This window comes from Mauremys reevesii, linkage group 2 (assembly GCF_016161935.1).
Source record: "Mauremys reevesii isolate NIE-2019 linkage group 2, ASM1616193v1, whole genome shotgun sequence".
NCBI lineage: Eukaryota > Metazoa > Chordata > Testudines > Geoemydidae > Mauremys > Mauremys reevesii.
Window position 1 is genome coordinate 44,064,708 of NC_052624.1, and position 26,529 is coordinate 44,091,236.

General features: G+C 42.8%; 1 protein-coding gene across 5 annotated transcripts in view; it reads left to right on the forward strand.

The window, feature by feature from the left end:
* Positions 1 to 26,529, forward strand: part of CDK14 (cyclin dependent kinase 14) — a 543,695-nt gene that overhangs the window by 115,467 nt on the left and 401,699 nt on the right. Inside the window, exon 1 of one of the 5 annotated variants that reach the window (XM_039522183.1) lies at positions 17,502 to 17,546. The exons of 3 other annotated variants lie outside the window; for them this stretch is intronic. The gene's annotated coding sequence lies outside the window, so the exon portion shown is untranslated. Of the gene's footprint in view, positions 1 to 17,501; positions 17,547 to 17,781; positions 17,803 to 26,529 lie in introns of those variants that run through there. One more of the 5 variants, XM_039522185.1, reaches the window with a different exon arrangement.

Below are 26,529 nucleotides of genomic sequence, written 5' to 3' on the forward strand. Positions count from 1 at the left end.
AATTTTGCCACCTCACTGTTTACCCCTTTTTCCAGATCATTTATGAATATGTTCAGTAGTACTGGTCCCAGTACAGACCATTATCAACCTCTTTCCATTCTGAAAACTGACCATTTATTCCTACCTTTTGTTTCCTCTCTCTTAACCAGTTACCAATCCATGAGAGGACCTTCCTTCTTATCCCACGACAGCTTACTTTGCTTAAGAGCCTTTGGTGAGGGACCTTGTCAAAGGCTTTATAAAAATCTACGTACACTATATCCACTGGGTCCGCCTTGTCCACATGCTTGTTGATCCCCTCAAAGAATTCTAGTAGATAGATGAAGCATGATCTCTGGATTACAGCTGTGATATGTGCCCTGAGGGGCATACTGCTAAATAAACAGGGCTGTGTATTTCACGAGATGAAGTTTAAGTGGCTTTCTGATGTAGAGCACATTACAGTAAACCAGTGGTTCTCAAACTGTGGGTTGGGACCCCAAAATGGGTCATGATCCCATTTTAATGGGGTCACCATGGCTGGTATTAGACTTGCTGGAGTCTGAGGCCAAAGCCCAAGCCCCACCGCCTGGGGCCAAAGCCAAAGTCCGAGGGCTTCAGGTTACAGGCCCGACCTGTGACTGAAGACCTTGAGCTTTGGCTTTGGTCGCCCCACATGAGGCAATGGGGCTCGAACTTTGGCTCCTCCACTCAGGGTGGTGGGCCTCAGGTGAGCTCAGGCTTCAGTCCCCTCTCCTGGGGTCATGTAATAATTTTTGTTGTCAGAAGGAGGTCACGGTGCAATGACGTTTGAGACCCCTGCAGAAATGTAATCTGGAGGAGACCAAAGCATGGATAACTATCATAAGCTCTTTATCTGAAAGAGGGCAACCTTCTAATCAAACATACAGACATAAGTGGGGGGAAAAGCACTATTGCTGATATATGACCATACCAGAACCACCAAGGAACCAATCATGCTCCAAAATTGGGAGGTTGTTTTTTTTTGTTTTGTTTAGAGGCAGGCTTTTTCAATTCAAAAAATAGATATTAATTCCTCCTTTTCTTCCCTTTCCCCTCTAGCATAAAACCTGTTTTAGCTGCCATCTTGCTCTCATCAGACTTACCAAATGTGACACAACTTGAGGCAAATGCGTTTGACAGATGCATCATGAATTTCTACAGAACTGACAGAATATTACACATTTTTGAGAGAGTTTGTCCTTCCCCCCACAAACTCGCTTTAATATGGGGCAAATGGGAACTGAGGTGCAAACTGAAAGACCGTGAGTTTTAGTCCCATCTCTTTCACTGAGTGCTATTAATATTTCTATGCACTTCACAACCCTTATTATTAACCAAGGTCTTAATTGCCTCCCTAAGGTAGGGGTATTTCGTTCACCTGCCTTACAAATAAGGTAATTTAGAAGGTACACAAGTCACTATACGTAAAGCTGGCAACAGAACCCCTGTTTCTAACATGACAGATCAAAGTGTAATTCCACTTTGCCATGCTGCCTTTCAGAAAAATTGTGCCAAGTTGTATGCTTATGTAACCGACACTAACACGTTGTGGCTCTTACCTCCTTCTAGTCTCTTGACCATGTGTCAAGTTGTGTGTCTGCTACTGCTCAGAGATAATGCAGTTGTTCTTTTTAATCAAGTGGTATTGTCTTATATTTTTACATGCAGAGGTCCTGGTCTCAGGCCCTACAAATGACCCAACAGCGATATCTTTACATTTGGCTATATTATCTCTAACCATTACATTACACACTTTCTACAGCCATGGATAGGATCCAGGAATCCTGATACCCAACAGCCGACTGCTATTCCAAAAATACCTTGCTAATGGGCTAGACAACTATGTTATATCTCCTTCTATGGGCTAGTCTGCAAAGGGAGATGTCAGTATGTTTCTTCTTCGAGTGATTGTTCACATCCATTACACATTAGGTGCGCGTGCTATGTGCACAGACGTTGGAAACTTTTTCCCTTAGCAGCTCCCGTGGGAGTGGCAGGGGAGCCCCGCCAGAGTGACGCCTCATGCTGGTGCATATATACCCCTGCTGACCCGACTCCCCTTCAGTTCCTTCTTACTGTCCGTAGCGGCTTTGGAACAGCTCTCTATGTCCCGCTTGCAAGTGTCTCTTAGCGTAGTTATCAGTAGTTAGCAGTTATCAGTAGTTAGCACGTCTTAATAATAGATAGTTAAGCTTTCTTTGTTTAGGTGTTGGAAGTTGTCTCCAGCACCATGCCGCAGGTCTGAGGCTTTAAGGCTTGTGCCTCAAGCCTATGCCAGTTAGTGACCCCCATGACTCGTGTCTCTGTTGCCTGGGGGAATTGCATCAGACAGAATGCTGCAAGATCTGTAAGGCTTTTAAGCCAAGGACTAAGAAAGAAAGAGTCTTTCGCCTCAAGCAGCTACTCGTGGAGGCCGCGCTGCAACCTTTAGCCTCGGGCCATCCGGCGTTGGCCCCGGCATCCTCGGTGCGGAGTGCCCCGGTGTCAGTTTGTGATCTGGCACCGGTGGGGCACCGCAAGCATGCCACACCGAGGCAACAAGAAAACCCCCGGCACCATTCGACCTCACCGGCACGGTCGAAGGGCCAGCCTACAAGCAGAGGGCACTCCCCACATAAGAAGCCAGCACTGCCTAAGCAAATGAGCACTCAAAGGGGAAGCGCTGCCCCAGAACATGCTCTGGCTCCAGTGGCTCTGGCGCCAAAGAGTCCGTTGAGCCCTGGGCTAAGTGCCTTGAGCGCGGAGGAAGGGCTGGAGGAGCTCCCAGAACAGCCTTCCACACCAGACACGTTTGAGGCGGCAAAGGACCTCATCCAGTTGTTGGCAGCAAGCCCCCTCCTTGCCAGAGAAGCCTCCGGCACCTTCTCCTAGAGTGCCGTCAAGAGGCAAGCTGGCAATGGTGTGCCGATCAAGGTCACCATCCCGGCACCATTCCTGGTGTCGGTCCTGGTCGAGCTCGGCCTCTGTGGATTCCCAGTTGCCCCTGACCCAGCGGGACTCGAAGGCACCGGATCCCAGACAGCATATGGCACCGGCCCCACCAGGGCACCGCTCCGTGGTGCAATCGGCGGGCTGGCTCCGAGGCGACACAAGATCAAAGTCCCCGGGCCCCAGCCGAAGCCAGTGATCCTGGTCCTGGTCAGCAAGGAGCCGTTCTCCAGGTCCCGGGCGGTACCGTTCTACGGCACCGCCTTGGCCTTCCAGGTCGGCGTCCTCGGAATCCGAGGTGGACTCAGGCCGCTCCAGCTATGCCCACAGGGCACCGGTGAGCAGGGAGCCCCAAGCCCCGTGGTATCCCCAATGGGCCTGCCAGAGCAGTGGCCCTTTTGGACACCATGGGCCTATCAGCAAGAACAGGGGCCCTCCTCCAGAGCCTTGAGATCCGGCTATTTGGTGCATTGGTCTCGGTCCCCGCACAGGCACCCCTCCGCGCCCAAGGTGGCCACGGTATCCAGGCCACCAGACACTTCTCTGGAACACAGGAGAGCAGAAGTGGCACTGATCCCGACGCCGTCCCTGAGGCAGTCTGTCAGGCAGGACCCGAAGGAGCCCCCAGCATGCGAGGAAGGACAAGAAGGGCTGGAAGATAAGATGCAGAAGGCCCTCACCTCTTCGTCTTCCCCAGATGAAGCCGTGGCGGGCACCGCAGTGTCAGGGCCTCCTCTGATTGACCACAGAGTACATCAGGAGCTGATCCACAGGGTTGCCCAGAACTTGGGCCTACAGGCGGAGGAAGCAGTAGAGCAGGAGGATTCTGTGGTGGACATCTTAAGCCCCGAGGGCCCCTCCAGAATTGTGCTCCCGCTCATAAAGACAACCCAGTCCAACTACATGACGGTCTGGCAAACCCTGGCCTCTAGCGCGCCAACAGCAAAAGGCATAGGACGGAAGTACTTTGCCCCTTCCAAGAGATACGACTTCCTCTTTTGTCACCCGGCCCCCTGTTCACTGGTGATCTCAGCGGTCAACGAACGGGAGCAACATGGTCAGCAAGCCCTGGCTTCTAAGGCCAAGGAGGCTAAATGTCTAGACCTATTCGGCAGGAAGGTCTGTTTTTCTGGGGGCCTCCAGTTGAGGATCGCGAACCAGCAGGCGATCTTGAACAGACACAATTTTAATTCCTGGATGGCAGTTTCCAAATTTAAAGACTCCTTGCCCCAAGATTCTCAGCCTGAGTTTGCGGCCCTTGTGGATGAAGGAAAGGCGGTAGCCAAGACCTCTCTGCATGCCTCTCTCGACTCGGCAGATGCAGCAGCCAGAACAATCATCTCAGGAGTAGTGATGAGGTGCTCGGTGTGGCTACAGGCTTCAGGCTTTCTTCCAGAGGTCCAGAATACCCTTCAGGACCTTCCCTTCGAAGGATCTGGTCTCTCTTCGGACCAAACAGATGCCAGGCTGCATAGCCTCAAAGACTCCTGGGCAACTCTCAAGTCGTTGGGAATGCATACCCCGGTGATGCAGAGGAAGACTTTCAAGCCCCAGCTGCCTCAGCAAAGACAATACCAGCCCCACCCTACACAGGAGCCGTATCATAGGAGAGGCAGAGACAACAGGTGGAGGCGGAACAACACGCCTAGCCAAGGCCAGGGCCAGGGAAAGCCGCAACCCAGCAACAAGCAAGAGGTTTTGAAGGTGTGCTTGAGGACAGCATACCAAGCCAGTTATTGGATCTTTCCCTATGTTTCCTGAACCAGTTGTCCCGCTTCTGCCTTGTGTGGTACCGTATAACATCGGACCGTTGGGTTTTACACATGGTACAAGTGGGATACACGCTTCAGTTCCCCTTCTGCCCTCCCTCCCACCCCCCTTCAGGGACCCCTCTCACCCATTTACGCAGGAGGTACAGAGGCTCCTCAAGGCGGGGGCCGTGGAAGAATTCCCTCGGGATCTAAGGGAGAAAGGGTTTTACTCCCGTTATTTTCTTATTCCCAAAGCAAAGGGGGGGGGGTGGTCTTCAACCCATTTTAGACCTGCGTGGACTCAACAAATTCTTAGTCAAGGTCTGCTTTTGCATGGCCTCCTTAGGCACTATTATTCCGTCCCTGGATCCGGGGGATTGGTACCCTGCCCTCGACATGAGATATGTACTTTCACATTGCTATTTATCCCGCTCACCGGTAGTTCCTGCGGTTCACCATAAACCAGCACCATTACCAGTTTACGGTCCTACCCTTTGGCCTGGTGGCAGCCCCCCACATGTTCATGAAATGCATGTCGGTAGTGGCAGCCTTTCTACGAAAAAAGAGAATTGGAGTATACCCGTACCTAGACGACTGGCTTCTCGCGGGTCAGTCCAAAGAGGAAGTCTGTTCCTATGTGGCAGTGGCACTGGCCATGTTCCACAGGCTAGGCCTTCTAGTCAACATGCCCAAGTCCTCCTTGATACCTACGCAAAGGCTGGAGTTCATTGGGGCAGTCCTGGATTCAGTACAGGCACGAGTGAGCCTCCCAGAATCCAGATTTCTGGCCACCCAGCGTGCCATAGACTCAGTGCTGAGGTTCCCCACAACCATGGCCAGATGCTGCCTGCAGCTCTTAGGACACATGGCGGCGTGCACCTACGTAGCTTGACTATGGCTCAGGACTTTGCAATTGTGGCTAGCCCGGTCGAATCGCCTGGGCAGAGACCCCTTAGATCTGGCAGTGACAATCCCTGCCCAGGTGTTGGACTCCCTGCGCTGGTGGCTCAACCAGCAGGTAGTTTGCAAAGGGATCCCCTTCGCCGCACCATAACCCACGCTGACTGTGGTAACAGACGTGTCGACCTTGGCTGGGGAGCGCACTTGGGGGACCTTCGGACACAACGCTTGTGGTCCAAGGATGAAATGTTGCTCCACATCGATGTAAAGGAGCTCAGGGCGGTTCGCCTAGCCTGCCAGACCTTTCACGCTGCTTTAGAAGGTCACAGTGTGACAGTTCTGACAACACTACCGCCATGTTCTACATGAACAAGCAGGGCGGCGCCTGATCCTCTCCCCTCTGCCGAGAGGCCCTTCTCCTATGGGACTTTTGTATAGCCGGCTCAGTACACCTCGTAGCATCATACCTCCTGGGGGAGCGGAACGAGCTGGTGGACCACCTCAGCAGGTCGTACTGCATGCACGAATGGTCGATGAGACCGCATGGCTTCAATCGATCTTCCAGAAGTGGGGATTTCCCCAAATGGACCTCTTTGTGACCAGGGGCAACAGTCAATGCCCACAGTTTTGCTCTTTCCAAAACCACAGTCTGGGCTCGGTTGCAGATGGCTTTGCGATCCCTTGGAGTGGGAGCCTGAAGTATGCCTTTCCACAGAGTTCTCCTCAAAGTTTGCAGAGACAAGGCGGTAATGATTCTCATTGCCCCAGCTTGGCCCCGCCAACACTGGTTTACGACTTTGCTGGAGCTGTCAGTAGCCGACCCGATTGCCCTGCCCCTGCACCAAGATCTCATCACGCAGGACCGCAGGCGCCTACTCCACCCAAACCTGCAGTCTCTGAATCTCATGGCGTGGAAACTCTGTGGTTAAACGCAATGGAGAGCCAGTGCTCTCTTCAGGTTCCACAAATTCTCGGCAGTAGAAAACCTTCCACTAAGGCGGCATACCTCGCTAAGTGGAAGAGGTTCTCCTGCTGGTGTGAACCAAAGCATACACAGCTGCTCCAGGCCTCCGTTCCAGTCATCCTGGAATACCTGCTGCACCTTAAGCATCAAGGTCTTATCCCCTCCTCAATTAGAGTACATCTGGCTGCCATTTTGGCATTTCACCTGGAGGAGTTGGGGCATTCTGTGTTTTCCAACCCCATGGTAGCCCGGTTTCTCAAAGAGCTGGAGAGGGTGCTTCCCTACTCACGCCCTCCAGTCCCTCCCTGGAACCTTAACCTGGTCCTGACCAAGCTCATGGGACCCCCTTTCGAGCCTCTAGCCTCTTGTTCGTTCACTCACCTCTCCTGGAAGGTGGTGTTTTTAGTGGCCATTACGTCCGCAAGGGGGGTGTCCAAGCTGAGGGCCCTCACCTCGGAGCCCCCTTATACAGTGTTTTATAAGGACAAAGTGCAACTTAGGCCACACCCTAAATTCCTCCCTAAAGTAGTCTCGCAATTTCATATGGGATAGGACATTTATTTGCCAGTGTTCTTTCCTAAACCACACATGGACCCGAGTCACCGTAGCCTGCATACACTGGATGTCCGTAGGGCTCTGGCTTTCTATCTGGAGTGAACTAGACCTTTCCGTAAGTCGACACAGTTGTTCCTCGCCATTGTGGAGAGAATGAAAGGACTCCCTGTCTCGCCGCAGTGGATATTGTTATGGATTGTGGATTGCATCTGCATGTGCTATGAGCTCACCAAGGTGCCAGCCCCGGCGATCATGGCTCACTCGACTAGGGCTCAAGCATCCTCAGCAGCTTTCCTGGTGCAGGTTCCACTCCAGGAGATCTGTAAAGCAGCCACCTGGTCGTCAGTGCTTACATTCACAGCCCACTACGCAGTCCATCAACAGGCCAGAGAGGATGCGGAGGTCGGCAGGGCTGTGCTTCAATCAGTTGTTCCATGACTCCTACCCTCCTCTTACGGTAAGTCTGTGAGTCACCTAATGTGTAATGGATGTGAACAATCACTTGAAGAAGAAAAAATGTTTACCTACCTTTTTGTAACTGTTGTTCTTCGAGATGTGTTACAAAATGGTAGGTAACCATTTTTTTCCCCACCAACTACTCCTGTAGCTGAATTTGAAAAGGTCAGAGCTATGGATCTGAAGATTGTGGGTTCAAACCTGCTGTTTGACCAATGAGTGGGTGGGGAATAAGAGTGTGGAGTTTAGAATAATTATAATTGTTGAAGCAATTTTATATTGCACAACATTGTATTTAGAAATAAATGTGGATATTGTGAAGATTGTTTTTATTGTATATTTAGTGTTTTTATTTTGGCTAATGGAAGCTGCCCCATTTAAGAACAGAGTTAGCCACTCCTTTGTAATGTGTGTATGAAGAGGACCAAGAGCAGTGTGTGGGTGATTTTGCCAGTGTTTTCAAACAGGGACAAGCTCTGTCTGGATAACCTCCAAAAAGGCCAGTACTTAATGTAAAACTTATCTTTCCAGAAAGCAAGCCTCATTCTCAAAGGTGTAACATTAGCATTTAGGGAAGGCTGGATGCTGCTTTCTACTGCTAATGAGCAGTAGGGCCTGTCACCTGGAGGTCTTGAGTTTGAATTGTGCCCAGCAAGAATAATGGTTGTTCCCATCTAATAGATGTTTGGTGGCTCCTGTTTGGGATGAGTTTAGTGACACATTTTCCAGCTTCTACATCACAAACTCACCATTTTTTTTAAAAGCTACAAAGAGTATGGAATGAGTATGATCTCTTAATTGCTTTATAAACTCACAGCTGTCCATGGAGTATCAGATAAAATATCCATACAGTTCACTAAACACTTGTGCTAAAACTGTTTAACCTGAACATTTACTATTTAGCTACAAATTGAAGGGCTCAAAATAGTTAGTTATGCTAACCATAACTCAGTAAATTTCTTCCAAAGCTGATCTTGGAGAGTGAAATAAAGATAATTGATTTGGTCTGTGAAAATGTTTTTGATTACACATATTAATCCTCTTCTGGAGATTTATGATGGCCAATATGGAAGAAGTGATTCAAAAGATGAACACTTGTTTGAAGTTAGAATAGAGGCAGATCAAATGGTTTTGCAATGTGGATGCTGTTAGCTCGATAACGTATAGCCTATTCCTAGCTTCTGACATCTACCTCACAGATGTGTGAAGATAATGTGACTTTAATTTTGTAACCACAGTAGCTTACATTGGTGCATAGAATCTTTTTTAGTTTTAAAATCACAGTTCTGAGAGTCTCTCTCAATTCCATTGAAATATGAAAAGAAAGCAGCTGGTGTGAAAATCAGAGCTTTCATGTGGATACCTTCAAAATGAGAAACAAGAGGAAGTGAAATCCAGAAAATGTCATTAAAAGAGACTAGAATTTCAATGTACAGCGTATTTAAACTTGCTAAGGTGCTGAACATGAACCCTTCTTACTGTGCCAAGTTTCAGTTAATTCATAGCTGGACTTTCTTCTTTCAGCCACTCAAATGGTAGGGATATCTTTGAACTGGGATATAACTGGAATTAGTCCCAGTGTGAGATCGGTTGTAAGACTTGATGTAATTTGAAAATAAAAAATGTTCAGTGAGGTGACCTCTTGTCATTAGTAAGTATATTGGTCGATATTGAGATATTGCTCATCCTAAAGAAGCTGGGATTTGTAATCTGTATTTCTAACATTCTTTCATAACAATTATTGTCAGTAAGAAAATAGCAAATCTTTGTATTTTTTTTGTTGATTACACAAAATGCTACCTATATGGCAAGTATGAAAATAATCAGTAAATTACATACTTTTAGACGCTGTAGATTTGAGAAGATTGAGTGCTTTTGATTAAAATTAATTGGCTGCATGATCTTATACCTCTTGCTGCTGTCTTTCCATGAAGGGAACATACATTTAATTTTACTGTTGTTAGATATCTTTGCAGCATTTCAGAAAATAGTTTTTTTGACCAAGACATGATGCTTAAATATCTTTTACCCAAGGATTTTAGACTGCAGTGGTTTGCACTGAACTTTAGTTAATAACTGTCCTCATTCCAGTTCTGTCACTCTGACCCTTACCTGTTGAAACTGGTTTTGGCTCTCCCCAAGGAGAATAGGCTAGGAACATTAAGGTTCCTCACTCCGGCATTCTGTCTATGACCCTGAAGGGAAAGCTGTTAGGTGACTATTAAAACGGGCCTCCTTTCTCCTTTCCCAGGTGGGTGGGCTAACTCTGCGACTCAGACGACCCTATGGTGAATTATCCAATCCCATTAATGAGGCAGATACACCATGGTAGTATCATACAGGTGTATTAACAATCACCAAAGAGCATCCCGGTTTTTGTCACAGCATGATCTTGCTTAACCTGCATATTTTTTTAAAGATAACTGAATAAGATTAATCGTTACATTATATAGATCTGAACATTTCTAAGGCCTGGTCTACACTGGGGGAGGGGGGGGGGTTCGATCTAAGGTACGCAAGTCGAAGTACCTTAGTTCGAATTACTTACCCGTCCTCACGGCGTGGGATCGACGTCCGCGGCTCCCCCGTCGACTCTGCCACCGCCGTTCACGGTGGTGGAGTTCCGGAGTTGACGGGAGCGCGTTCGGAGTTCGATATATCGCATCTAGATGAGACGCGATATATCGAACTCCGAGAAATCGATTGCTACCTGCCGATATGGCGGGTAGTGAAGACGTACCCTAAGGACTAAAGTCAAACCTTAAAGTACTTTATGGAGAGCTATAAAAACAGTACCTAGGGTACTATAGTACCTAGGAATATAATTTCAAAAACATTTTATTGTCTTCTTACAAAACAAAATGCATTGAGCCATGCAGAATTGCTTCATAAACTGTGTAATACATTTTTTAATAAGTGTATTTAGTAGTTTCATAGTTACTTGAAGTGAATACTACAGTGAGTTGCACTTCACTTTTAAGTAAAGTGTCACACTGAGAGAGAATTCAGGTGGTATGGTTGTGTTCAAATATTTGTGTAAGTGAAGTAAGTTTTAGAGCATGGTGTATTCAGAATAACTTTCCACACAATCAAATGAACAATATTCTGTTTATCTCTCCATTTGATAACTTCACTGCCTTTCTATGCATGCATCTGCATATCTTTGTCCTCTTTTTATTCTTATAGGTCAGTGTCTTAATTTATGTATGTTACAACTGGAAACAGAACCAAGGAAATAAAATTTTTCAGTGGTCCCGAGATGAGGTCAGTCCAGTTGCTGTTCTGGCTATTTGGCGTATTAGGTGCTTGGCTGGACATCTGGTAGTTTCACATGTCAGTAAACTTTTTAAATTATTGAGTATATTATTCTTTATTTTGCTTGTAAAATTCCATCTGCAGTAGTCAAAGTAAAACAAGAAATTGGAGACTGATTCAATACAGCTGTCCTGACAATGTATCGTTAGAAGCCAGTAGAAAACAGGCTCTTACCCATATGGATGCAGAGGGACCATAACTGATCCAGATTTCTTTTTATTATATTGAAGGAAAAAGAAATGGTACTCAGCAAGCTTCCAAATCATGGAAGATAGGGTGGGAAGAGTAAAGAGCAACCCAGCCCATATGATACAGCAAATGTATTATAAACTGAATCAGAGCTGTATATAATATGAACTCACAAAAGCACCTTACTGCCATTCTTTTAACTGTAATAATAAATCATGGATTTTATAGTTAGCTGATTGACCATTAGAGCTGTCGCATTATGTAGGCATCCACTTATTACAACATTTTGTAAATAACTACTTTTGTTTAGCCCAGAAAGCTCAGAAGGTGTTATCTCCACTATCAACTAACTCTGAAGTACACTTGAAAGTAAGTCTCAATTTACAGGTAGCATTAGAACACAAGAACATAAGAACGGCCAAAGTATCTAGCTCAGTATCCTGTCTACCGACAGTGGCCAATGCCAGGTGCCCCAGAGGGAGTGAAGCTAACAGGTAATGATCAAGTGATTTCTCTCCTGCCATCCATCTCCACCCTCTGACAAATAGGGGCTAGGGACACCATTCCTTACCCATCCTGGCTAATAGCTATTAATGGACTTAACCTCCATGAATTTATCCAGTTCTCTTTTAAATGCTGTTATAGTCCTAGCCTTCACAACCTCCTCAGGCAAGGAGTTCCACAAGTTGACTGTGCGCTGCGTGAAGAAGAACTTCCTTTTATTTGTTTTAAACGTGCTGCCCATTAATTTCATTTGGTGGCCCCTAGTTCTTTTATTATGGGAATAAGTAAATAACTTTTCCTTATCTACTTTCTCCACATGACTCATGATTTTATATATCTCTATCATATCCCCCCTTGGTCTCCTCTTTTCCAAGCTGAAAAGTCCTAGCCTCTTTATTCTCTCCTCATATGGGACCCGTTCCAAACCCCTAATCATTTTAGTTGCCCTTCTCTGAACTTTTTCTAATGCCAATATATCTTTTTTGAGATGAGGAGACCACATCCGTATGCAGTATTCAAGATGTGGGCATACCATGGATTTATATAAAGGCAATAATATATTCTCTGTCTTCTTATCTATCCCCCTTTTAATGATTCCTAACATCCTGTTTGCTATTTTGACTGCCTCTGCACACTGTGTGGATGTCTTCAGAGAACTATCCCCGATAACTCCAAGATCTTTTTCCTGAGTTGTTGTAGCTAAATTAACCCCCATCATATTATATATATAGTTGGGGTTATTTCTTCCAATGTTCATTCATTTACATTTATCCACATTAAATTTCATTTGCCATTTTGTAGCACAATCACTTAGTTTTGTGAGATCTTTTTGAAGTTCTTTACAGTCTGCTTTGGTCTTAACTATCTTGAGTAGTTTAGTATCATCTGCAAATTTTGCCACCTCACTGTTTACCCCTTTCTCCAGATCATTTATGAATAAATTGAATAGGATTGGTCCTAGGACTGACCCTTGGGGAACACCACTAGTTACTCCTCTCCATTCTGAGAATTTACCATTAATTCCTACCCTTTGTTCCCTGTCTTTTAACCAGTTCTCAATCCATGAAAGGACCTTCCCTTTTATCCCATGATGAGAGCATAAAGGCTGTTGCACGATATTTTTAATCTATTTCCAAACAGTTTTTGGAAACCTAAATAATGTATTTATACATATTGAAAACTGATAATAAAGTAGCATTAAATCAGAAAAAGATTCTTAAAACAATTGCACACAGGGCTCGTAAACTGCCAGGAACACCAGTTATGTAGGCTGATAAATTTCAGTTGTGACTGCAAGCTTCATTTGGCTGTCAGTCCCACCTTTATTTGGCTTTCCAGTCCCACCTTTCATCTATGGGCTAAAACAGCTTGCCTGTTACCACAGAGAGCACCAAAATATGTTCTGTGCTAGTAGCCAAACTATGTTCAATCACAACTGAGGAATGGACCATGGGAGTTAGCCCTCTTGTCAGCACAGCTCCCTTTGTTAGTGTAAATACAACATAAGAATGGCCATACTGTCAGACCAGTGATCCATGTAGCCCAATCTCCTGTCTTCTGACAGTGACCAGTGCCAGGTGCTTCAGAGGGAATGTACAGACCAGGGCAATTATTGAATGAGCCCCATCCCTAGGTATCCACTCCCAGCTTCTGGCTATCAGAGGCTAGGGACACCAGAGCATGGGGTTGCCTCCCTGACCATCTTGGCTACTAGCCTCCATGAATTTATCTAGTTCTTTTTTGAACCCAGTTATATTTTTGGCCTTCACAACTTCCCCTGGCAATGAGTTCCACAGGTTGACTGTGCATTGTGCGAAGAAGTATTTCCTTATGTTTGTTTTAAATCTACTGGCTATTAATTTCATTGGGTGACCCCTAGTTCTTGTGTAAATATTACTTCCTTATTCACTTTCTCTACACTGTTCACAATTTTTTAGACCTCTATGATATCCCCCCTTAGTCTCTTTTCCAATCTGAAAAGACCTCATATGGAAGCAGTTCCATCCCTGTAATTATTTTTGTTGCCCTTCTCTCTTTTCCAATTCTAATGTCATTTTTGAGATGGGGTAACCAGCACTGCATGCAGTATTCAAGGTGTGGGCGTACCATGGATTCATATAGGGGCATTATGATATTTTCTGTCTTCTTATTGATCCCTTTCCTAATGGTTCCTAACATTCCGTTAACTTTTTTTGACTGCCGCTGTACATTGAACAGAAGTTTTCAGAGAACTATCCACAGTGACTCCAAGATCTGTCTTGAGTGATCACTAATATAGAGCCCATTATTTTGTATGTTTAGGTAGGATTATGTTTTCCAATATGCTTTACTTTGCATTTATCTACATTGAATCTCATGCGGCATTTTGTTGCCCAGTCACCCAGTTTGGTGAAATCCATTTGTAATTTTTTGCAGTCTGCTTTGGATTTAACTATCTTGACTAAATTTATATGGTCTGCAAATTTTGCCATCTCACTGTTTACCCCTTTTTCCAGATCATTTATGAATATGTTGAACAGCACTGGTCCCAATACAGATCCCCGGGGGATACTGCTATTTACATCTCTCCATTCTGAAAACGGACCATTCATTTCTACCCTTTGCTTCCTGTCTTTTTAACCAGTTACTGATTCATTAAAGGACCTGCCCTCTTATCCCATGACTGCTTTACTTTGGTGAGAGAACTTGTCAAAAGCTTTCTGAAACTCCAAATACACTATTGTCCACTGGATCACCCTTGTCCATGTATTTGTTGTCCCCCTCAAATAATTCTAAGATTGGTGAAGCATGATTTTCCTTTAAAATCTGTTGACTCTTCCCCCAACAAATTGCGTTCATCTATGTGGCTGATTATTCTGTTTCAACCAATTTTCCTGGTACTGAAGTTAGGTTTACCAGCCTGTAATTGCCAGTATTGCCTCTGGAGCCTTTAAAAAAAATTGGTATAACATAAGCTATCCCCCGTCGTTTGGTACAGAAGATGATTTGAATGATAAGATGAATATCACAGTTAGTAGTTCTGCAATTTCATAGTTGAGTTCCTTCAGAACTCTTGGGTGAAAACTAGCTGGTCCTGGTGACTTATTACTGTTTAATTTATTATTTATTTATTTATTTATAACTGTTGTTTACACCGAGAAATCATAAAGTTGCCTGAAATAAGTGCTGGGTCTGCCACTGGCAGACAATATAATGGCACCATTTCAACAAAATTTGTTTTTCAATTCCCTTCCCCTCCTTTTCCTTTCTGTTTGTGCCAGAGAAATACGATACACGTAGAAATATAAATAAAAACTATAAAAATCAGTGGTTCTCAAAATTCAGTCCTCTCTTGCTTGTTCCATTTCACTCAGATTTCATTTTTGATCTCTCATCTTTCTTTTTATGTCTCTCTAATTCTTGAGTTCTTTTTGCACTCCCTCTGCTTCATTTCTTCTATGCTTGTCCCAATAGTGTGCTCTTTTTTTCCCTACTACCGTTCTCTCCTTTCGTCCCACCCTCTTTACTTCCTCTTTCCCTTCACCAGGCAGAATTTTTGCAATCTCCCTCTCATTGCTCTTCGTGTCTTTCTCCCTGCCTCCCCTTTGTTTGTGTGGCATCCATCTCTTTTCTGGTCACTGGAACAGTAAATGGGTGATATCACATAGGGGGTTTTTGAAGCTGTTTTTCAGACAGTTGGGTTGACCAGCTTTTCAGCAGGAGTTTTGTTTCCATGCTCAATGTGCAAGGTGTAGAGATGCCTGTTTGACCATTGCTGGCTCTCTTTAACTGTCTGTTTTTCTAGATATGGATTCTCAGAATGTAGAGGTTTTATTCTGAGATGTCCTGATCTTCTTCTGCTTGACTATGCTTTTGGGGTTTCAGATCTTCATTAGAGGTTTTCATTTGTGTTTTTGCCAAGTCTTTTACCAGATATACCTGAGGTGTGCACTGATGGTGTGGTAGGTGTCCACTGTCAGTGTTCTCCCATCTTCTTATCTCTGCCCATTTCCTCAGTCAGGTATCCTGTGAAGCAAATTATTCATAGTCTATTGGATCAAAACCTTTAATCTTAAATAGACTTGCAGGACACAGATAAATATAGTGAATTTTTTCCTCCATAGATGTATGATTTCCAGCCACTATACTGACCTAGCATTTTTTTTACCTACTTCTCTCATAACACAACTACTCTAGTTGCTGGGCTCTCATTTCCTTCGTGTCTAGTCTGGTTGTTTAGGAGAAACATTTTCTGTGTCTTCTGCCAGGAGCTGAAGCTTTTCTTTCTTCACATAAAATGGTCCTGAAAGATGATCTGCTGCGAAGAAGACTAACCTAAAAAACTCAAAGGTGATCTGTAACATGGAATTCCTAACTGGGATTAGGAAGTAGATGATGGAAAGAAAAACTTTTGAAGATCTTGCTTCATGCTTTGAGCATCTTATGGAAATGGCATGACATCATTCAAGCTTTCTGCCTGTCGTTGCAGCTGCTTGTGCCAGACAAGATTTATTTAGCTCATTAATACATCTAGGCCTTTATTTAATAAGCATTTAAGCATATGTTAAGTCTCATTGACTTCAGTGGGATGTGGGCATATGTATGGAGTTCAGACATGTTCTTATGCCTTTTCTTCAGATTGGGAATAGACTTGAGACTGTGTGCTAAGGCTTTGCTGAATTCAGTGGGACTGCATGGACTGTAAATTGGGGCTGCTTTCAGACTATTAGTTGTCCTGCATATTCTGTTCTGTGTTAAGCTTTGCCCGTACTCGGAGTGAAGCAGATATGTCCCTTTGTACCTGCACTAAGCTATCTAGGGTGACCTGCATTTTAGCCTCTTCCTCTGTTTTGGCTTTCACCTATTGCTAAGCCCTTTCCTCTGTCAGTCAATCCAGGATGCAGTTTCTTATCTCTGGCAGGGGAGATTTCCTTGTAGTCAGTACCAAGCACAGACCCATTGGCCAGTAGGGGTTGCTATGAGAGCAGTGGATTCAGAGAAATTGGCGTCCTTTTTGAGATCCCATAGTCGATGTGCCTTGCCCATGCGGACCTCCTTTCCCGTGTACCACGCCCAGGCTCAGTAAGGTTCAGCAGTGAGTTCAGCATAGATGCTCCGCTGCTTAGTTATTCTGTGATGAAAGTATTTTTATATATTCTTTATTATAGACTAAGGTTGATAATCATGAAGCTGTAATTACTTGTTCATATTTAGGTAGTTACATACTTTGGAGATGCTTAATTTGATATTTAATTTTTCCATGGTACATGGGAAAGGAGGTTGGCATAGGCAAGGCACATCAGCTATGTATAAATACATTAAATTGAGCCGTAGTATCCCTAACATTCATTTCCAGATGCCCTTACATTATTGTTTTAATATCATTTGTCACTAGGAGACTTACTGGTTTCCTTCAGTACTGGAGAAATAATTGAATTGGGCATGACTAGTTGCATTCTTTTGATTAAATGTTTTTTCTGTGTTCCTATAAAATCATCATTAGCTATTTTGGCTCCAGTTCTATGTTCCGTTGAAACAGCACTACATTGTAAATCAATATCTTTTCAAAAAGACACTGCTGTAAATTGCCTAGACAGCATATGCATGGTTACTTTGGCTGCAATGCTGCTGCAGAGCCTGGATAGTCTGCCTTCCTGGGAACTCCACAGGCAAGTCCATCCTATTTTTTAAAATACCTTTTCAGAATGAACGTTATTGCTGATGAAATTTAGACAGAGAATTATTCTGCTCCCTGTGTTCACCTGTAACTTTTTATATTACGCTCTACTGGGATTATCCTGCCTTTAGGGATTGCTTTGTTTTCTGCTTTAGATTTCCCCCTTTCTTAGCTGTAGTACAGCCGTACCATTTCAGCTTGTTAATGCAGAAAGATGTGAATTCAGTTGCTGAATGAGCTGAGACTGACTGCAAACACTAACATTGCTAGAGATATGTTTAAGAGTTGCATGTGAATCTGACCTGATCCTGACAACAGCAAAACGGTAAGATGGTGTTTGTTTAAAATATAGGATAAATTGAGTGCTGGGATCTCCTGTTAAACCGGAGCCCTAGTTATCACATGCTTCCAACTTGAGCAGGATTCATTCTGTGCATGTCAGTGGTGGGGTTTTTTTGAACACTGAAAGCCTAGATAGATGAATGTGGCGGTTAGCTCAGAATGCCACATGAGGCTTTTCAGCGTACTGCCTCGAGAGACTCCCTAAATATCGCTTTTGGTTTATAAATATCAGTAAAAAGGTAGGGAAAAGGTATGCTTTTTTTTTTTAACTACTGCTCTATTTATCTCCTAAACAGCCTTATTTATTATAGTATAAAGAGGACACTATAGACAATTTTGCTGGTGTATGCTTGGCTGACTGCCCTCTGGGACAAGTGAGTGAAGGACGTGGCCAGCCACTTTTTCATTTCTGCAAGCAAGTCTCTGTATCCGGATAGATCTGACTGGAATATATATCTTTAGTAAATTAGAGATTTGCTTAATATAGGAAAATATACCATGTAAAATATGCTGACCTATGTCATATAGAATGTATCTTCTTGATTGGTTAACCATTTGGTTGTTTTGTTTTCATGTTTATAAAGTAATTTAGTCATTGTCAGTGGTCGTTCTTGAATAGCTGGTGTAGAAGTGTATTGGCAGATTTTAGATCTCAGTAGAATATTTCAGCATGTATGAAAGCTTGGGGCAGCAGCATGTTCATAAAAAAAAAAAAAAAAAAAAAAAACCATTTACTTGGTCATGAGCAGTACAAGACACAGGGATAAGAACATAACTGTACCATGGCATAGCAATCTGAAATATTGTTGGTGATATTAATTGACAGGTAATATTTTGAGTTCTGCATCAAGCAAGAGACTGACTTTTAACTGAAATTTAATTAAACTAAAACATTTTTCTGTTCTATAGTATATTTTAGTCAGTAAATGAGAGCAGTTGGGAAAGCAATGATACAGTAAAGAAATATATTTTTTACACATAGATAATGTCAAAACCAGAATTTCATTTTAGCAGAAATGCATGCCTAACATTCGCATGTTGTATAAAGTAATGCAGGTAAAGATTAGTTGTAGAAATACAGTAGAGGGTGGCAACATTAGTACAGTAGTAATTTGATGGTGAAGCATAGTATTATCTACTCACTCTTTAGGTTTGTCGCACATTATAGTTAAGGGATATGTGTGGGTGTTATTCTTAGTGGGGGTCAAGTTAGGCATGCATGTTAGATTATTTTATAAAATCTTAATTGTTCAGAGTTATTTTTCTAGGTGTGGTTTTTCTTAAATAAGTATATTCTTTAAGATTCTCTCCTCGGTTCACTATATCATTACATGTGAATTAAATGTGAGTGATGTAAACTACCTGTTACACACTGTATTCAAACCCCAATGTACATTCTTGTAGGTATCAGAAAGAGTCTTCTCTTTGGTCAGCTAGGATAATCTCAGGCATTTCTGTTCAAAGAAATACTTCAGCTACAAGCTGATTTTGACTGATCTTTTTCCCTGGCTTAAATTGCTACTCACCATTCTCAGCATAAGAAATGCACCACAAGTTTCCTTTACCCTGTAATAGGTCGAATGTTCTGACTATTTGTGTTCGCTTTCAGTTCGCTGAAGGAGTGAAAGTCTAGAAACTCTAAAGAAGGGTTTTGTTTTGTTTTTGTTTTTTTTTCTTTTCTCTTAGAGCAAATGGTAAAGAAGGGTATATGTGGTGTAATGATTTGCTGAATAATGGCACTATTTTTACATCTCCTAAACTTATCTGTCAGACTCAATGTTTAGAGACACAAGGTGGGTGAGGTAATCTTCTGTTTGTGCGAGAATACAGGTTTTCAAGCGTATTTCACCCTCCTTGTCTCTCCAATATCCTGGGACCAACATGGCTACAACAACATTGCATACTCAGTATTTTTCAGATTTCCTTAAAAAAAGCTTTTTCTTTGTCTTCTCAGATATGAAAATAAAACCAGCAATTCCGTTCAATGCATGTTACCCATCTGTAAATTTTTCTCCTCTTGGACTCTCAAGCTCTTACTCTTCAGATTAAGAATGAAATCCAAGGGCATTTTAGACCCTTTTTATATGAAAATCTTGGTGGTGGTTTTCTTAAACTGTTGGTTAGTTAACATAGATTCCAAATTAACACAGATACGGGAGAAATCTGCAGAAAAGTTAAAAACATAACTTGGGAAACATGCAAATATGTCTGACAAGCATGGTTTAAGGGGGAGAGACTACTGAATGCTTCATAAAGAAAGATTATCTGCCTGTTCTTCAGTGTGTGGCTCCATTACATAGCTACAACCTATTTATCAACCTATGAGATGAGCCTAGATCTATTAGCGGGTACCTCTTCAGGGTCCCTCGTCACTCTGGCTTTGTAATTATAAATTTTAGTTTATTGCTATATGGCCCAAAGGGTGTTAGGCACCTTCCAAACAAGTGAAAAGATGAGGTCCTTCCCCAAGTAGATTAAACTAAGAGGCTTCCTGACATGAGTCACTTTGTCATGCCAAGGCATTGCTTCTCCAGCCCACTTCCCATCACCCCAAATACTCACTTGTAAGCTTTTTGGAAAAGCCAGGACCATCTAGATCAGTGGTTTTCAAAAAAAAATTCTGACAACCCAGTTGAAGAAAATTGTTGATGCCCATGACCCAGTGGAGCTGGAGATGAGAGGTTTGGGGTGCGGGGCTCAGGGCTGGGGCATGGGGTTGGGGCCTGAGCTTACCTCGGGGTGCTGCCAGTCAGCAGCGCAGCGGGGGTGCTAAGGCAGGCTTCCTACTTGTCTTGGCACTGTGGACTGCGCTGCGCCCCAGAAGTGGCCAGCAGCAGGTCTGGCCCCCCAGGCGGGGGCATGAAAGTGGCTCTGCGCTGTTCTCGCTCGCAGGCACTGCCTCCCCCGCCCCAGCTCCCATTGACCAGTTCCTGGCCAATAGGAATACGAAGCCGGTGCTTGGGGCGGGGGCAGCCTGTGGAGCCCTGTGACGCCCCCACCTACGAGCCGCACTTGCTGCTGGCCGCTTCTGGGGCGCAGCGCGGTGTCAGAATGGGTAGGAACTAGCCTGCCTTAGCTGGGCAGCACTGCTGACTGGGCTGTTAAAAGTCCCATCGGCGGTGCTGACCAGAGCCACCACTACCCAGTGCCTTACATTCCGTGACCCCGTACTGGGTCGCCACCTGCAGTTTGAAAACCACTGATTTAGATTATCAGAGGATAATGTTAATCTTCTAATTAGCTGAGGTAAGGATGGTAAAGAGAACTGTTTCCATAATACCATTATTTGTGGAAAAAGTGGGGATTTTTTCAGATTCTTCCTTGATTTCTCAGAATCCAGATAGAAAGAACTTGAAAAAGTTGGATCTTTAGATGATTTAAAATCTCCTAGAACACACCAAGAAGCACTCAGAAGGCCTGAAAGTCAACTAGGAAAATACTCAGACAAGCATAGTCCCAGTTCACCTTGCTGGGTAAACCCTGATAAACTTGCGATACTAAAAGTGTTTTTTCTGACAATGTCTCTAAGCTGAGGACTCCCCAGATAAAAGCGAAATCTGCATGAACCTTCTTTGAAAGTAGACCTATAAGTTGCTTTCCATGAAAGTAAGTGTTCCCTGCCTTTAGAAGACAATTCTGGTTTCCCTGAGACCCCTACAGAGAAGAGAATTGATAGTACTGTAAAAAAGCTTTGGATTACTCTGCAGTACAAATATCCGTAACCACTCACAACCTTATTTGGCTCAGACACTGCTAGAAAGAGTCACACGCATTAGTGGAATCCACTATTACAGGTATCATCAAGGAAATGATGCTTAGTCTGCAAGCCTCCTGCATGGTGTAGCTTGCAGCACATTGTGCCTTTAGTCAACAGGTGTGGTCAGTAGCAATTTGTCAAGCAGTCCCTGTGACAACATTATCTTAAGTCAGTTAGCTTTGCAGCATATAAGATGGTAACAATCCCTATCTAAAAATGTAGACTTTATGGAATGGCATGGACTGTACCCTAAAGAACCTGGTAGTCCAAAATAAAAGAAAAAGCCCTTGAGTACTTCTCAGACCATTTCTCAGACCCCCTCTCCACTCAGCAAAGTTCTAGCAAGATGAGAAGGGATTGAGGTTGGGTTCCAGGCTATGCCATGCCTATTTTGTGAACTTGGTTTGATTAACAATTGTTCTCCTAAAAATTCCATTGAGTGCAGCTCCTACCATAATGGTTGGTGTTCAGTCTGGATGACATAATCTCTCACAAGACTTCTGGAAAGGAAAATGAGAGCATTAGATTTATCTAATGAAATCATAGGTACGTACTAAAGTCTGTGAGGCTTAGGATCTGCCCCCAAAGTCTATTACTGGATTTGGGGGAGATTTAGCACCTGATTTAAATTCTAAAGTCCAATGTATTTTGCTTTCTGAACTAAAATTCCTTTAGGTGAGGGTCTATATTGTATTAGAAAGATGATGGAAGTCAGTATCTCTTTTCTTTTAGTGCAATAAGAGGAAGGTTCTCTATTAGAAAGTCAGTCAATTTCATTGATGGACTCCTGAGGGCTGTTTTATTGATGCTACTCCCCCTGCTTCCCCTTGATTCATATCCAAATAATTTTTCCCTCTTGAAACATCAGCTTAGTCCTTTGTGTATTGTGAAAGGGTTCTTTCAAATATATGGTTTCTCTTCCCTTTCTTTACCTTATGGTAAATATCTAGCTTTTCATTCCCATTTTCGTGTGTGTGTGTGTGTGTGTGTGTGTGTGTGTGTGTGTGTGTGTGTGTGTAATACTATTGTCTTTGGGACAACTTTATCATAAATTTTCCAAGTTTCTATCTTCATTCTAGGTTAAGAAGGAAAGACACATGGATCTCACATAGGCTTAAAATAATATATTAGGGAAACTAAAGATATCAGATTGTTTCTTTTTACAGAGATAGCTCAAGCCAGAATATTGATGCCTGCAAAACCATCCTCTGTAGTGGAAGGGGGGGGGGGAGTGTATAGCCCAATACTTGGCAGGCAGGAAGCTCTTTCCATGCAAGGTAAAAATAATTCTGGAAGTGCAGTGATGTTCTCTTGAATGGAGAGAAAAGCTTTTTTTCTTTTCAGACTGTTGTCTTCAATCCATGCTTTCTCTTAGCAATATAAACAAAATATTTCTGCCTCAGTAGGTACAACCTTTTGGCTCTGAGATCTAGAGTCAGTGAGATGGAGTACAAGGCTGACCTCAACTTTTTAGGTCTGTTGGTCTTTGCTATTAAATTGTGGGATTCCTTTGAAGATCCTATGAGCTCTGCATTGACCTAGGAAAGTTGCAGAAGCAGGATAATTGTTAATTGGCTTTATTCATGGTGACACACACATCAGAATGTTATGAACCTTGATTATTTTGGTCAGTAGAGTTCAGCTTACTTCTTCTAAGCACAGTAAAACTTGCTAACTCCTTCTAATGACTGAGATCTGTTGCAACTCTTCTGGAAAAATTCTAAAACGTGTAATAGAGATGAAACCAGTAGGAATTTATAGAAATGTGTAAGAATTACTTTAGTAATCTATAAAATATAATGCAAAATTATACCCCTTCCATAAGTTTTTGAACCATCCTGTATAATTCTTTAGCACAGGTATATTTTTCTCTGTTAAATTATATAGGATGGTTGTAAAAAAAATCCTGTTAATAACTGTCCTTTCCTATTAAATTCAAGAAGGAGGTTACTGACTTTTGTGACTGAACAAGTAAAGTAACACAATAATAAAAACAAGCATAATGCACCACATTTTTTGAGAATTGTAGTTTAGTTTGACTTGATTTATTTCTACATTTACTACTGTAGCATACTAAGTATTAATGTTTAATTTGTAAAAATGAGTTGTGTAATGAGGCCACTCTATATCACACTTTAAATTTTTAGTTTACGAATTGGGAAGAAACAGCCAGTTTTTTTACAATATACACAGTGTGTATAAAGTATGGGTTGGACAGGTTTGGTTGTACCATGTTGCTCAGTTGCACTTCTGAAAAACATGTATGAATTAGTGTATTTTGGTGGTGGGTAATGGCTGTGGAAGTATCATTTGGAGAGAGCAAAAAAGAGGTCCTGGAAAGAGCTAAAATGTATTGGTGGTGGTTGGTTGGTACTTCTGCAGTCTGTGAAAGGTTGAACAGCAACCTAAGTATTCTGAATTAGCAAAGCCCATTTGTTTTACTATGTAACTGAGTGACACCTGAAGTAATATAACTACAAATGCAGTTACATTGTACCTGGATAAGATAAGGGACTCATAGGGAGAGCTGGGCAAAATCCGAGAGCTTCATTCAACACCCTTAGTTCTGGATTTTGTTACAGACTTAAACTAGGTTTGAGGACTTGGGCTGATAAATAGTTTCATGCTGAAGCTGTGCAAAAGGTGAACAGATGGCGAAGTTGACTGATTTGGCTTGACATTATGAGATTTGTTGGAAGGTAGAACTCTCTTAAAGCAGACTCAGGAGTTTGGGATGTGAACCTGCACTGGTTGCAGCCAAAGGTAATGTTTATATTAACCTCTGTAAAGAAAATCCACTTGAGTTCCTTGCAGTTGTAATTCTAGATTTTTCTCTAGAGTGGATTTTTTAGCACAGTAATAAATCCACCATAATAAGTATTTCCAAAGAAACAATCTAAGAGGCACCAAAGTCTCCTACTCTTCTTTTGAAATATATAATTTTATAGGAAATTAAATTGCAAATATACCATTTTTAAGCCTTTTGTAGAAGTAATTTTATGCGATTACAGCTATGCTCATTCATGATGAGCTCTCGTATTACAGCCACTATCAGTTTGAAATCTTTCCTTTTTACATTTATGTTAAAGAAAAAAGATATACTGCAGGGTTCATGATACTCAGCATAATCTCAGATACTATGGTTTCATTGTAACACCTAGCAGAATCCTTAGTTATGGGCGGGGGTGTGATGTGGTTTTGGGGAATTTTGCCTTTTTTTTTTTTTAAGTGCAGTGCATCAGATACTGATAAACCAATTGTATTTTGTTTTTTCAGACACCTTTTTGCTTTGAAAGTTACTGCAAGACCAACAGAAATATGCAGAAGCTTCTGGAAAATTCTTTTAAGAGTTTTTCATTCCAAATCTGAAGCATATTGCGTTCAGGTCATTAATTTTACATCCCAAATTGTAGAGAGCAATCACTTATTTTAAAAAAATATATATACATTTGTGAGACTCAAACACAAACATGGATACCTTTCTTTTAGTTATTTGTGCAGCTACAGCTGAACTTTCAAACTTTGTGGCCACTTTTATGATCAGAAGATGAATTTCCTGGTATGAAAACCGACCAAAAAGGCGGTGGTAGATGCCATTTCAAAGGAGCTAAATTGGGATAGAAAAGTCTCAGAACTCTGAATTGTGTTCAAAACTGAGAATAAATCACCTTTTTAGTCCTTTTTCCATCCTAGCCTTTATGCAGTCTCTTTTAGCTATTTCAGAAACCCTCAGCAAAGTTCAATCATATCTTTTCCTAGTTCTTCAAGAGTCCACTTCAATGCCTTTTCTCTGTCTTTTTTTTTTTAAGGTTATTTTCAGAATGCAGGCACCATCCTTTTCCTACCAGAACATTCAAAGTTTCCTGACTGAATGTTCTGACTAAAATAGTCTCCTCTACTGGGATAGTTGTAATCTTCCTCAAGGATCTGTCTTCTCAGACATCTACTTGAAGTCATTTGGGAGAAAATTTATTAAGAAGCCACAGATGCACTTGCTAGTCAGATGATGTCCAGCTGTCCTCTTCTTACCTGTAACCCAGTTAGCAACATTTCCTAGGTATCTTTTTGCTTGCCAAGATCAGTAACTGGATGAAAGGCAGTGACTAAAGCTGAACCTTGGCAAAATGGAGGTGATGTCTGCGAGAGTAGGGAAATACATGAAAGATATAACAAGTGCTATTTTCTCAACCTCCTGTGAAGGAGTCTCCCTCCACCGTGTCAACCCAGTGCACAGCCATGGGACCGTTACTCCTCATTCCTGCTGGACATACAGATAGTGACAACCCTAAGAATGCTTTCTTCCATTTATGAAGCTGGAAGATTGCATCCCATCTATTAAACAAAGACCTGGCCACAATAGTCAGGCTGGACTACTGCAGTTCACTGCAGCAAAGAATAAGCACTCCTGCATTAAAAGAGCATCAGTTAATGCAGAATAACACAGCGTGCTGCCTCAGCAACAGCTGCTGACAGCCCTGATGCTCAGCTCTCTCCATTGGCTCCCCACAGAATATCTGGTCAAATCCAAGGTCTCAGAGTTTAATATTAAAGGGGCCTCTATGGAACTACTCCAACGTAGCTTAGGGAGCTCTGCTTTCGTTGTGGCATTGACCTCCCGTCAAAGCTGTGCTCCTGAGGAATTTTGAAGCTGCTGACCTCGGTGGTGAGAACAGGAGAGATGGCTTTCTTGGCAACAGAGCTAACGCTTTGGAAAACATTATCAGAACAGGTTATACAATTCACTACATCTTCTTAGCTTTTCCATAATGGCAACTAAAAACATAAAAAAAGAGAGAGAGTGGAAGAGAAGGAGAATAAAGGGAAGGCAAGAAGGACGAGAGAGTAGTAGGAAAGGAAGTTGTGGGGGGAGAAGGAGGAAATAAATAAGCAACATACCATCAACTATTCTGGAGGAAGTAGAAAAAAAATCAGACCATTGGACTATAGGAATCTTTGATTTTTTTTTCTTGGGAGGCACTCATGCCCTGATCCAAAGTCCGCTGAAGAGACTGGAAAGACCCACATTGATTTTAGCAGATCATGTCAGGCTCTCAGAGCAGTGATGATTGCCATCAGAACCTACTAGAGTTGGTTTAAAAAACTTTTAAAACTTTAAAAGAAGGGATGTATATTTTGCAAAACAGTTAGTGCAAATTCTTCCCATTATGTTACCTGTTCTGTGAACTACCTACGGAGATAGCTAGTAATG